The sequence below is a fragment of the Ursus americanus genome, chromosome 28 (assembly GCF_024610735.1).
Source record: "Ursus americanus isolate L20-20 chromosome 28, mUrsAme1.1.p, whole genome shotgun sequence".
In the NCBI taxonomy this organism is placed as follows: Eukaryota; Metazoa; Chordata; class Mammalia; order Carnivora; family Ursidae; genus Ursus; species Ursus americanus.
In genome coordinates, this window is record NC_142154.1 from 14,180,436 (window position 1) to 14,194,037 (window position 13,602).

The 13,602-nt window shown below is 51.6% G+C and overlaps 1 long non-coding RNA gene across 3 annotated transcripts in view; it reads left to right on the plus strand.

Moving 5' to 3' along the window:
• The first annotated feature begins 9,670 nt into the window (after positions 1-9,670).
• LOC123790804 (uncharacterized) overlaps positions 9,671-13,602 on the plus strand; it is a 95,752-nt gene continuing 91,820 nt past the window's right edge. For 2 of the 3 annotated variants that reach the window (XR_015722115.1, XR_015722116.1), the window contains exon 1: positions 9,671-10,005. This is a non-coding gene — a long non-coding RNA (uncharacterized LOC123790804). The remainder of the gene's footprint in view (positions 10,006-13,602) is intronic. The other variant, XR_006779204.2, reaches the window with a different exon arrangement.

Consider the following 13,602-nt stretch of genomic DNA (forward strand, 5'->3'; position numbering starts at 1 on the left):
CGCTACAAATGTAAGATGAATTTAGTGGCGCGGCTGCCTCCCTGAATCCGAACGGTAATGATGGATTTATCAACGGGGATTCGTCTTCAGCCCAGCGAGGGAGGTTTACTCAGCAAATACATCGGCGAGCACCCACCCAAATACAATCATTTGACCCCCCGCAGGCGCTGGCCGCCTCACCCTTTCTGCCTGGCCAGTGCCGAGCAGGGAAGACCAGAGGGGCATCGCCCCTCTCCTGGCTTCTCGCCCCCTCCTCTGTCTCCTCTCGGCCTGCAGGTCTCCTGGCAGGCATGGCAAACCTAGCATGGGGGTTTGGAGGTGGGGAGCTGGTGGTGACCGGGTTAGATCACACGATGGAGTGTGGGCTGTCTTGGATTTGCCGGGAGACGTCAGTGGGCGCTCTCCTGACCCTCTTGGTTTTGAAGGGGTGGCAGCTGATTCAGTCTGCGAGTGGGCTCTTGAGTACCCTGACTTTGACCAAATCTTAGGTGGTGGGATCCTTGCTGGACCCGCAGCCCAGCCCTGGGCAGGATTCTAGAGGAGACAGCTCCAAGACAGAAACCTCGGGCCCCAGGCCCTCTGAGAGGCCCCAGCGTGCCCAGAGCGGGTGCCTGGCACACCCACCTTCCCTGGGCTCCCCGAAACCCGCCAACCCAAAGCAGAGGCGGCTGTAATCCAAGGTGATGGGTGTAGGCTCCAAGGCAGGGCAAAACTCCCAAGTCTTTCCCCCTAAACAGATCTGGCTTCTCTCCCACCTGCCCCAGCAAAGCCCACCTGGCCATTTTCAAGTTTTTGTGGCTGTGGATTTTTAGAATTTGGTTTGGACTGTGATCGTTAACGTACACGGCCCCGGTGACCACCACCTCTTTCTTTCTTTTATCTTTCTTTTCGAGGGGGAGGAAAGTGCTAGCCTGTTCCATCAAGCCCAGTTCGCATTTGCTTTGGCCTCTGATTTCTCTTTCTTCTTTGGAAATTTCATTGAGATGTCTCTGTACTTCGCTTGTCAGTTATCTTTGTTCCTTTTAAATAAAGGGCTTTTAAATGGACTTATTGCTCCCAGCGTGGGTTCCTCTCTCTAAATGTTAGAAAATTGTGCCATCTACCCGCTATGCTGAGTACTGTCACACTCGGAGACCTCGGGGACCTCCGGGCCGGCTTCAATGCTGCCGTGTCAGGGGCCGCCGGCAGCGGGAGGAGGGGGCGGCTCACGTGGATTTTTACAGATCTCCGCCTGCAGCCGGCCCGCGTGGCCACTCCGGGGCACGGCCCGCAAGCAGCCGCCAGCTTGATGGCGGCTTCGAACTTGGCGGCAGTGGCTGATCTCGGACCGAAGCGCAGGCGTGCCTGGGACCCTTCTCTTCCCGGAGATGCCCCGGGCCCGGGAGGGGGGGGCGCGGGGGCTGGTTTAGACGGAACAGCCGCTGGGGGTCGGGGAGAGCGGAGGACAATGGGGGGGGGAGCTGCCGGGGAGGGGCAGGGGGCGATTTCGTGGCGCAGCTTTGGGGAGCTCCTGCCCGTCTCCAGCTCTCCCTCTCCCTCGGGAGAAGCCGGGCTGAGGCCGGTGGAGAGCGACGGCCGCCGCCGCCTGGCTTCCCAGTCTCGGGGAGAGAGAGAGAGGAGAGCTCGGGCCAGGCAGTTTGGCTCCAACTTTCAGCTCTGCTTCCCAGGCTAGAGAGATTTCTGATGTCTTTTGGAAGGCCAGAACTTCCTTTCCTTTAGGGCAGCGTGGTTTAGATGGATCGCGTTTGAACAAGTCAGATGGCTGATGTGGGGTCTCCTCACCCCGACCCCCTCCTCTGCAAAAACATCCCTCCCGCAACTGAAGGTTCTTTTTTGAATGAGTTAAAATGGATTAACAGTTTAGATTTTATTATGTGGCTACCTCTCTCAGCTGGCTTTTTTTTTTTTTAACCCATTAGGGGTATTAGCTAAGATTTCCAAGTGTCAGTTGGGTATTTTATGCTCGTGGGGGAAAAAATTCTCCGATACGGTTTATGACTTTTATTACATGTTTCACACTGTTCGAGAAATGGAGTTTTAAGCAACATACAATTAAATCTATATTGGTCTTTGGAGAAGGGCCAAGGAACTCGACAATCAATTAGTTTAGATCTTTTGATACTTGTTGCTAAAATCAAAGTGTAAAACTACAACCTCAAGGTATAGCTGCTCCCTCATTTTCCCTGAGGTCATGGAAATGGCAGTTGCTTTTTCTTCCTCCCCAAGTTGTTTTTCCTAATCATTCTGCACAGATTAGTCTTTAAAGAATCAGGCTGTTTTCTATGTTTTCCTTCTTTTTTCTCCCTCTTCCTGCAGTCTCTCATCTCCTGCCTTTCCATCCAGGTTTCGTTTTTAAAAATACGTTCATTTTAAATTTGTATTATTTGACAAATGAATTTTCCATTCACCCTCTCTCTCATCTCCCCCACCCCCCGACCGACACTAAGAAGGGAAACTGTGTTTAATAACCACAATAATACAGTGGTTTCTAGACAAAGGCAAAATTATATTCTTTATAACCACAACAGGATGGGGGTAAGGGGATTCTCTCTCTCTCTCTCTCTTTCTTATCTCTGTCTCTTTAAATAAGCAGCTTAGGGAATATAATCTCTGCCATTGAACAGAAACTGCTTCCTTCTTGAAAATACCACCATTCCCTCTTCCCTGGCTCTCTCTGGGCAAATCCCCTCCACTGTCTGGCAGGCATCTGCTTGCCCTTGGTCCTGAGCAGCGGTGGGGGTGGGCCTATGGAGATCCCAGGGCTCAGGAGAAAGCTTTAGGACCCTGCCCACCTGTACCAGGCAGTTGAGGCAGGGCTGCTTCCAAGTTCCAGAAAGGGGCTTGCTAATTTATTAAATAATTCTCACTTCCCCTTACCTTCTCCCTACAGCCACCTAGGTTCCTAAAAGGATGGGGGAGGGGTCTTGAACTACACATCTATCCCCCCCATTTCCTTTTCCTCTTTCCAGCCCACCCCTCACCCCCACCCCTTCACCAGCCTCATCACTAATTTAAAAACCCTGTGGCTTTGGGACTGAGCAGGCCAGTCATTGAGCTGTCAATCTCCACCAGGACAGAATGTCTAGAATATCCTCTCTTCTCCAAAAACAGGTTCTAAACCAAGTGAAGCAATTGGGCAGAGTGCCATTAAGCTCCCTCCAGAAGCCTTCCTTTTCCTCCCAGGGAATGAGGACCCCCGGGGACTGCAGGGATCTTTGCCTCCTCCCAATGCTGTGGGTCCGTTAGGTCGCCTTCGACCTCACCGTTTGCCCATCCATATGCCACTGCCCTAATTGTAAAGAAGGTCTGGGAAACATTTTCTCTGTGCTAATTTTATATTTCCCCTTTCCCCCTTGCAACATTAAACATAATTTTGCGCTGTCACTGTCACTAAGACTGTGGTTTGTTGATGTCTCTACTTGGAAACAGGACCCCTTTGCCTCCGACAGGGAGTCCTCCCCACCCAGCCTCTGGGAGGCTCCGGCTCCATCGGTGACTTTCGGGTTTCTGTGAAAAGGCTGGGGGGGGGGCGGCGGGGAGAGACCACAGCCATAAAGGCCGGAAGGAGCCCTACCAGAACCCCACGATCATTTCAAACCCTCTTTCCCTATGCCAGCAGGAGCAAATGTGTTTTTGATGTGCGTTTGGTTGTTGGCTTGTTTGTTTAATAAAATCCCTGTGTATGCATGTGTGTTTTAATGTCTCCATGTCTGTGACGTATAACCACAGCCACTCCACTTTTCAAATTTCCCTTTGAAATTCTTTTTTGTTTGTTTGTTTTGGGGGCTGTCCTCTTCAACTTCTCTCTCTGTTCTTTAGCCCTCCTCCCCACCATCCCCACCCCACCCCCATATATTTTCTCTGGCAAAGCAATAATCCTCGGGCCCAGTGGCCACGTTCCTGGAGATAAAATCCATTTATCCCTTGTGTGGCCTCACCAAGGCCCAGTTATCCGGGGCCCTTGGTGATAGACTGGAGCAAGGGAGATGAAGATATTTCTCATTTCCCAGGCTCTGCTCCTCCTGCCTCTTAATGTGCCAGCCTGGGGGGCTCCACAGTTGCACAAATGCACCCAATGTCTCTAGGTTTGCTCTCTGTGCCTGGTTGCGGTTCTGCCTGCTTTCATTTGTTTTCTTTTTCTTTGGAGGAGCTGCTAGTTACTCTCCACAACAGGGTTTCAGAGCTCGTTTGCACCAAGACTGGTGGGTTTCAGAGCGATTATCTCATTTCGCTGGTGCAGAGCGAAGCCGCTTGCAGCCCCTGGGTCAGGCATTCAATGGAAGGCCCATGTCACAGACCCAACCCGAAGGTTAATTTCCCCTCATTAGCATCTCCATAGTTCTCTCCTAGCACAGGATCTCAGGTCCTTGCCTGCTGTCTTCTCCCTGCTCCCTCCTTAAAGTCTCTGGCATATTCTCTCTCTCTCCTGGTCCCCTCTACACAATCATATATTCTGCAGGGTCCTATTGGATCCATAGACTCTAATCATTGAAAACCCATCTCATCAATTTCCAGTTTGCCTACTTTTATCCTAGAGCCACTTTCCTCCATCCACATCTCCCTCTCTCTCTCTCTTCCCCCTCTCTCCCTCTCTCTCCCCTCCACCTCATTTACAAACGTATTCTGCTTTATTTGAATTAGTTCTCTTCTCCCCTTTTACTTTATCCCTCCCCCCCCCTTATTCTTTCATTCACTGCTAGTAAAAGCAAAAGATACAAAATGGCAAAGTTCAGCTGCGTGTGCATGGGGGGGAAGCCAACCATCCCAGCCACCTAGAAAGAGGCTGGAGATTTGTAATGACAGAAGAAACAACAAAGAGAAGAGAATTGCATTTGCGGCTTAAGTGGGCAAGTGTGTTTGTGTGTCTATATCTGTGTGTGTTTTTAAGATTTCTTTGAACTGCTTTTGTGCTGACGCCACAGAGGCATTTGCCGAAGCCAGTCACGGTATAGGAACTTTGAGTTAACCTCTTATATCAAATGAATCTTTTCATTTAGAGACCAATAAATCTCAATCTCTAGCTACCTTTTGTAGCCTGAGCTCAGTGAGACAAGACTGAGGCTTATAATAAAGACCCGATAAAGTTTGCCAAAGTTATTCCCCCCCCCATCCTATTTTAACCAATCTAGAAAATTCCCCCATCCAACAAATAAAAGTTCAGGGAAGCAGCAGCTTTTCCTCAGTGAGGAGAAGGGTGGAAATTTCTTTACCTTTTCACAGCAAGCCTGTTGACCGAAGTGGCTTTCCAAGCTCAGACATTGAAATGATTTATAGTTTTTCAACAAGTCATTATTTTGGTGTGTTGTTTAGGTGGGGCTGAGACAATCTAATCATCAGTGTAAGACTGGGGAAGGGGATTGTCTGTGACCAAGAGGAGAGTTAACACCAGAAACATGAAAGCCAGTCCGGTCTCCAGGGATGGAATTTGGAAAGAGCCTGCACACGTCTGCTCCTGAGCTATAAAGAAATACATTGTTAACAACAACAAAACAGACAATGCCCTGAGCTCTGCCTTGAGTCAGAGCTGAGCTACTTTCAAGATTTTTTAGCGGCACTGTTCATTTTGATGGGGTTTCTGGGCCATTTGAAATTCAACCTTTAGCCAGCTTGCTCATGGGGTATGGTTACTACCCTTATGATTTACTACCCCTCCTCCTATATTTTCTTTATTTCCTGATGGCCCCCCAGGGGGCTAATCTTTTTTTTTCCCTTTCTTTTATATTTTCCAGTTTTGTTCTCCCCACTAACGACTCAGTGTTTTTCCTGTTTCTACTGATCACTCATTTGCTTCCTTTCTCTCTTTCCTTCCTTAAGAGACAGGGGAAAATAAAAAGAATGGGAGGGGGATTTCCAAATGGTTCCTCTCTAAATGTTATTAATTACTGCTACAAGGCAGGCGATTCTTAACTAATAACAAAGTTGTAAATTACCACTGACTTTCAAATATTTCTCATTTGTCAGCTCTGATTGATTTGATTAATATTCTGCTCTTTGAAATAATTTTAGCCACACTTACGATCAGCTTTATCCATGAAGCAAAGAGCAGACCGTCACCCCTGCGCGGGACCCTGTCCCTCTGGTTTTACTCTTTATGTGAAGTTTTCGTTTCCATCCTGAGGCCTGATTTGGTCTGGAAAGCAGTGCTGGAAAGGTTCACAGGCAGTTAAAACTGCAGGGATGGAGCGGACTGGCATATATACCTGCAGATGTTCAGTGACTTACATGTAATTTCGGAAACACTGTCGAGGAAATTAATCCTATTGAAAGGACCAAACAATATCATTTCCTAGGTCTCCTAAACATTTTTTTTCCACCCTCCAGATTCAAGGATGAAGGAATGGACCTTTAAAGGATTCCTAAATTCAGGAAACCCACCCAAGCCAAGCCCCATCTCTCTTTATCGTCCTCCTTAACATTTTTAGGAAAGAGCCAGCGTATTCACAGCTCACCTATCAAAGACGGGGATTGAGGGCGGAAGGTGTGTGTGTGGGGGGGGGGGGAGGCAGGGTCAAAGGGGCTCCCAGGACAGGAGCAAAGGGAAGACCTCACATTCTGGGGAGGGGGTTTTATTTTCCAAAGGTCCCTTTCCCTTCCACCATCATATCCAGAATGCAATTTTTGAAGCTATCAATACCCGCTGACTCCAATACCTCTCGAGTTTTAATCTTAATTATATTATTAAGTGAAGTACTGTGCTGTCAGGGAATTGAACATGATTTATGACGTCTGCCTATTAGAGGATCGATTGTGAATATCGCTACTATCATCTATCAATATTCTTAGGCCGGGGGTATTTCTCGCTCCACGATTGTTATTTGTAATACAGAAATGATAGACTGCAGGAAAAGACTATTTCTTCTTCGCAGGACTAGCTTTCCAGGTGCAGCAGGGAGTCCGTGTGGGGAGGCAGGAGGCTCTGCGTGTTCTAACCACATCTCACGCCCAGAGAGATTCTAAAGATTTTTTTTTTTTTAATCTTAAAACCAGTGAAGTCTCCCTTAGGTCTCCTAGAGGAAGGAAAGCCAGAGTCGTTTTTAGGGAAAGAAGTAACCTCCGTAGGTAGATATTGGGGGCGAGCGTATTCTAGCTGCCAGGTGATTTGCAAGGAGACTAGAAAGAAAAAAACTAGCAACGAGGGGCCCCCTTTATATAAGAATATCTGGATGGGGGCTGGCAGGGAGTCCTGGGGGACTTTTTGGAGCAGATGCCCGGGCCCTGGCTCTGCCCTTGGACTCGAAGGTGTCCAATTTCTGGGATCAATCAAGGCTCTCTACGCCAAGCCACCCCTGCAACCACACTTCCACCTGCTCCCGCCTCCTCTACATAGGTGGAGGCGGGTGCGAAACGCGCCGCGGTAAGCCTGGAGGAGCCTGAACGCGGAGGCCTTTTGTCTCCAGACAGAGCGCAGCGCCTGCTTTTTTCCACCCTCTCGGGGCACGGTACGGGGTCACCGGCGAGTCTCGGCCCCTGCTTTAGGGGGATGGGAGGGAGAGGCGGTGAATGCAGCAAAACTCCTGCTCTCGGGAGCGGCCTTGGACCGCAAGCTGGAGAAACCCCGCGGGGTGTGGTGGAGCCGGGAGCGGCGTGAGTGCTCCCAGGGCCGCCCGGCCTGCGCCCTGCTGCAGCCCAGGGCGCGCACGAGGCCTCGGAGGCCGGAGACTCCCTTCTCGGCTGCCGAGGCCCCGGAGTCGGTCAAGCGCCCCCTGGCACCGCGAGGGAGGCGCACCTCGCCTGGAGCAGTGCGGCCCCGACCTGGGCGGGAGGAGGCGCAGGACGCGGGCCCCGGGGCCAGGATGTGAGCCTGGCCTCCGCGCGCCGAGCGCTTGCCATCCGCCCGGGCCTGGCCTTCGCGGCCCTCACTGCCCAGCCTACTCTCCTCCGGCGTTCCAGTGCGAAGAAGTGGGAATGTCACTGGAACCTGTTTGGCCTTCCCTCTGCCCGGCCACAGACGAACGCAGGCGGGGAGGGAGGACGCCTTGGCCCCGCTTCTGGCGGCCAGCAGCGCCCCGCCTCTCCTGGCCCGGAGAATACGTTTCGGGGTAGAAACCTCTACCCCGGCCACCAAATCGCACCTACCTAGCTACCTGCCTGCCCCATCCCGACCTCCCTGCTCTGAGGCCTACCCTTGGCCCCTATGGTTTGTCCGCAGATTTGGAGGCTTCCAGGGGTATGGACGCAATGGCTGGTACATAGTAAGCACTCAATAAATGTTAGCTGTGGTAATCATGAGGCACATCAGGTCTCCTTCGTGGTCATCTCAGTCTCTCACACTCGTCTATCACAGACCAATCACTACCTAGCTAGGGTTCCCAAGACCCCTACTCGTGCCCAGGGATTGGTCAGCTACCCCTGCCCTCTCTGAGCCCTGGAGCCACAGCCCTCCGCCCTAAAATGCCTGTAAAACACGCGAGACTTCTGCGGTTCTCCCCCTAGGGTGTGTGTCCAGGCCTGGGCCACCGGGAGCAGAAGAGACTGAAGCGTGAAGCAAATGTTAGCAGGTCCTTATTGCAGTCTGCCCAGGTCAGCGCCAGGGCAGGGGAATTTCGGTTAAATAAGAACATCCTGGGACAGGGGATGGTGGTTCGTCGTTTAAAAACAAACCATAAAAAAGGGACTCTTTTTCATGGGACAGAGAGAGAGATAGAGAGGGACAGAGAGAGAGAGGGAGTGTGTGTGTGTGTGTGTGTGTGTGCTTGGAAGGAGGCGTGGGGATCAGGGGCAGGCCGAGGCAGGAGGAGCAACAGTAGATGAGTCAGAAGCAGCGGAATGACACCTTTTTCTTCCAGAAACAATTCTTTGGGTAAGCTTTTAATTGCCAGGCCAAAAGGAATGAGTTGTCGGAGACACCGCCCCTCAGTATACGTACAACGCCGTGTAGCCGGGTTTTGTTTTACGACCTTAAATAAATACAACGCCGTCTTCCTCATTTTTATTATCAGTCACACTAAAAGTAGTGTTGTTATTTTGCAAACAACACTTCAGTTCTAGATGGCCCCTGGAGCAGGGCCGGAGCCACGCCCAGGACCTCGATCACCTGCTGCGCTGCGGCTGGGACTTCGTCCCCTCATCTCCGCTTCCCTCCCCCACCCCCCAGGCTGATGGATATTCTTGGATGCGGACCCCTTTAAAAACGACACATGTCTTGTCAATACAGACCATCCATCCTCTCCTGCTTTCTCATCATTTGTCGGCGCGAGGAGGGACCCAGGCGCAGGCCCAGCGGCGCGTGTCACTCGGCCTGCATTGTACCGTAATCGCCAAAACCTTGGCCTAATTTGCAACTAATATATCTCGAGCGAAGGAGTCGGCGAGAAATCAGTGGCCCAAAGAGCTAGATTTAAGCTTTGGAGGGATCGGAAATTAAGGGACTGGAAGGAGGATGTGATTCATATTATTCTCCCCTCTCCCCCTCCCACACACGACCGTAAGTCTACCCGCTCGGCCTTCGGGGACGCGGCCCTTATCTCTCCGCGGCCTGTGTCCCTGTCGCTTGCTTTTGTCGCTCCGGACCACTGTGTCTGGGGCGCCCTCCGCCTGGCTTCTCCTAGCCCCCGGGAGGAGGCGCTGGTGCCCGGGTCGGCCCCTGGTCCCTCCCAGCCGGCGTCCTGGAGCCCCCATTCACAAAGCCCGGCTTGGAGGAGGCGATACACACACACACACACACACACACACACACACACAGAGCGAAGAGGGGAGTTTGATCTTGTCTCATTGGCGTCTCGGGCCTGAAAGGAAAATCGTTTGGGTAAACAGCCAAGCTTCCAGGCTTAACGCCCGGCTCCCGCCCCCGCCCCTCCGCCCCCTCCCGCCTCCCGCACTCCCCTTCAACCCCACCCGCCACCCACACTCCGCTCCGCAGCCGGGCCCCGAGCGAGCTCCGCGCGCCCGGGCGGGAGCGGAGGGCTCCCCGGGTTCAAAGGGCCGCAGCCCCGAGGGAATGCCCTTCTCGCTGTGCCCCGGGGGGCAGAAGCGGACTGCAGGGCGGTGGGACCGGCCTGGGCCACGGTAGGAACCGCGAAACCTCCCGCTTCCCTAAGTAGAGCTCGTCCCGGGGGAGGGCGCCGGGGAGATCGGAGCCCGGAGGGGCCTTTTCGCCAAGACCAAGCAGAGGCCGAGCCCGAGTCCGGGCCGCAGGCTGCGCCTCGGCGTTCCGCCACGGCCCCGGCGGGGCACCCTGGGCCCACCAGGCTGTCACAGGCATGTGTACATGTGTGGCACGACCACGGGCGGGGGCCGTGAGCCTCTGCAGGCCTCGCTGCGCTCCGCACCCGCTTGGGTGATTACCGGGTCCCCACCTCCTTCCGAGCGGCCTCGGCTCCAGGAAAGGCCTTTAATCAGATATTAAGCTTTTTCCGAAGTTTGATTCTTTCCAAAGGACAGTTCTCAGCTAACTGGCTGTAAACATAATTAATAGTTATTAACATGCAAAAAAAAAAAAGAAAGAAAGAAAGAAAGGAAGAAAGAAAGAAAGACCTCTGTGGTGCTTAAAAGGATATTGGTCTCTGTCTAGCTCACTCTCAAGCTTGGAGAGAACACTGAAATCTGAAAATATCCTGATCAGATTATTAGACCTGATTCTATGGTGTTCCCCCTCCCCCCTTTCTCTAATGAAATTCCTCTCTCTTCTCCCTTCCTCTGTCTCTCTTGTTCTCACTCTTTCTCCTTCTCCCAGTCTCAATCTCGCTCTAATCCAGGAGTCATTAGCAACACCCTCTGGCTACATGTTTTGCATCAGTGAAACATTGTGACATAGTTGTAATACAAACTCGGCCGCCTTGCACTGCATCTTGCGGTAGGAAGTGTAATAGCAATAAAAATCATTTTTCATCTCCAGGCATTATTCCGTGAAAAAAAAAAAACAACCCAGAAAATCTGAATGTGAGAAGAGGAGGGGGTGGGAGAGAGAGAAATGAAGGGAGGTAAAGAAGGAGGGAGGGAAGGGGAGAGAGAGGGAGAAGGAGAGAGGCAAATCTTTCTAATTTAGAGACTCCCCTTCTCAAAACTGTAGGCAGGTAGATTCAAGCATTTCATTTTCTAATGCTCTACTCTCTTCTGTTTTGGTCCCTGTTCCTCACTGTTGTCCCTCAGTGGATTCCAGGACCCTTCCAGCAGTTGCCTCTTAGCTCCCAAGATCTCTCAACAGCTTCCTTCTCCCCAGGGTAGCATCCCTCCAAGGCAAGAAAACCCCAAGACTCCCAGAGACCAGGCCACCCCTCCTCGGCTGGCCAGGGTGAGGGATCCTCATTCAAGTCCTGCTAAGAAATTGGGGCCTCTTTTCTGTATGGTCTGTCAAGAATCTTTCCTAGCCTGATAGAGAAGGGACAAATAACCAGAAAACCAACTTGGCTTTTTTTCCTGTCCCAGCCCTGTAGTTTTTGAGCAAGGGTGGGGGGCTCTCTGAGAGTCTTCTAATCTGCAATGGGGAGTGTTGGTTACAGGGCCAAGGAGCGTTCCCTCCATTGCCACCCTGTGAACTTAGGGAGGGTTAAGATTCAAGAAAGGGTCTCTACGTTGGGTTTCCTCAGGCAGGAAAATGCAGGGGCTTAGACACACTCCCCCGCCCCCATGGTCCCCAGTTGAGTCATCATTCTATCTGGAATCCCCTGAGCTCCTTAAAACAGAACCAAAAGCAAACTTGTAGTTAAAACTACATTAGGAAAATGACTGTGCCCCCCTCAAAACAAAGAAACTACACAAATTCTCTCAGGACCACAAGATAGACTCCCTGCTTTTAACACCATGTTTGGCATCTTCACAGAAAAATATCTTGTTTCATGAAATTTGTTTTTACATATAACGTCTATTTCTGGGATGGTGCACTTTGAAAACAAATTGAAGCAAAGACTCACCGTATAAGTGAATTATTTCTTCTGGAAATTTTTTAGTCATGAGGGCTTAAGAATGGGGCAAACCTCTTAAGTTGCCAACTGGGTAAGATAAGGTCAAATGCAGTGTAATTTGAACCTCTCGCCGTTGCTGCTTTCACCTGTGGACAGGTGTCTATGTTTAAGGGCTGCATTTTGTGGTGATTTTGTCAGCAGAGTCGAAAGCTGTGGGGGTAGGAGGTTTGGTAGGCTGGCCACTGGCATGGCCTGGCAGAGCCCCTCTAATGTCCGACCCACCAGAATGAATGAATTTGGGTGTCATTATAATTGGGAAGGGATAACGTCATAGGCCTTCTTCGAAATATTTGCATTGGCCTCAGCTGAGTGGCCCGCATTCGACGGCCCGAACCCATGGCCTCCAAGAAGACATCTCTCATTTATTTTCTTTCCTATCAAAGCAGCGTCACCGCTTAGACTTGGTGAAATTGTACCTATGTATTTTCCTTTTTCTCCTGTTATTTTCTCTTCATCCCAGTGCAGACATTGTGCGATATGTCGGTCACAGATAATGGCTTTTAACCGATTGGAAGAAGGCCTGTGCGTTTCGGCTTCCCTTAAGGTTTTGATGGAGGAGAAAGTCCGGTGACGGTCAAGTTAGGCTGCGGGAGGCTGGGAGCATGGCCATGCAATTCCAGTTTCCGCAGCGAGGTGGCACTCCAGGGTACGGCAGCGCACCCAGCCGCCGGCCGCCGAGCGCGCCGGCCGCGTTCCCGGAGGGAGGCAGTGGCCGCGGAGCCAGGTTACCGCCCGCTTCCTCTGGCCCCGGCACCAAAAGTCGGAGAGCGCTCAGACCCTCTGGGCCAACCGGTCCGCAGGGTGGGCGAAGGCCTGAGGCCACGACCGGGGGAGGCTGGCGGCGGCAGGGAGTTAAGACCCGGCCGGCCGAGGCCGGTGCACACTCCGGGCGCTCTTACTCCGGGGAACCTGCAAAGTTCGTGTTCGCGGTGGGACCCGGGCCGGGAGGACGCGAGGGTGCAGGGACCTCAGAGCCTCCAGGACCGGCGCGTGGGGGTTCGGACTCTGCCCAGTTAGGGGGAGGCCAGCCCCCAACACGCCAGGGAGTCGCCCAACTCTTCCACCTGAGGGTCGGGAGACGTCTTCCTTTTTTCTTGTTTTAAGAAAAATTAAAGGAAAGAATCTTATGCACTCGATATTGCTTTGTCCTCCAAACTAGGCAGTTTTCCTGTTGGCTAGGTTTTTCTTTTTCTTTCCTGTAATTTTCCTTTCCTTCCCTTTTCGTTCTTTACTCTCCCCCTTCTTTCCTGTTTTCTTTCTCTTTCTTTCTTTCTCTTTCTTTTTCTTTCTTTCTTTCTCTTTCTTTCTTTCTTTCTTTCTTTCTTTCTTTCTTTCTTTCTTTCTTTCTTTCTTTCTTTCTCTTTCCTACTTCTAAGAGATGGTTCTGTGTGAGTGGGTGGCAGAAAGAAAGAGAAGGGGGGGTGGCACCAGCCCTGGAGGACCCAGCATTGGCAAAGGGCAGCAAAATTGAAGAAGAAACTATTTCAATTTATTGAACGCATTTCCATCCTTGCGATTTCATTTCCACACTTTTGCCTTCCCTGGGTATCTAACAAACTCTAGGTCAACGATGACCGGCAGGAAGTGCCTTTCACCCGGCCATCCTCAACCTGTGGTCGTGGGGGCCCTTTCGAACTGTTTTTGAAACGATCGAAATAAGAATAGTAATAGTCAAAATGAGTAGCATTTCCATCCTGCATGA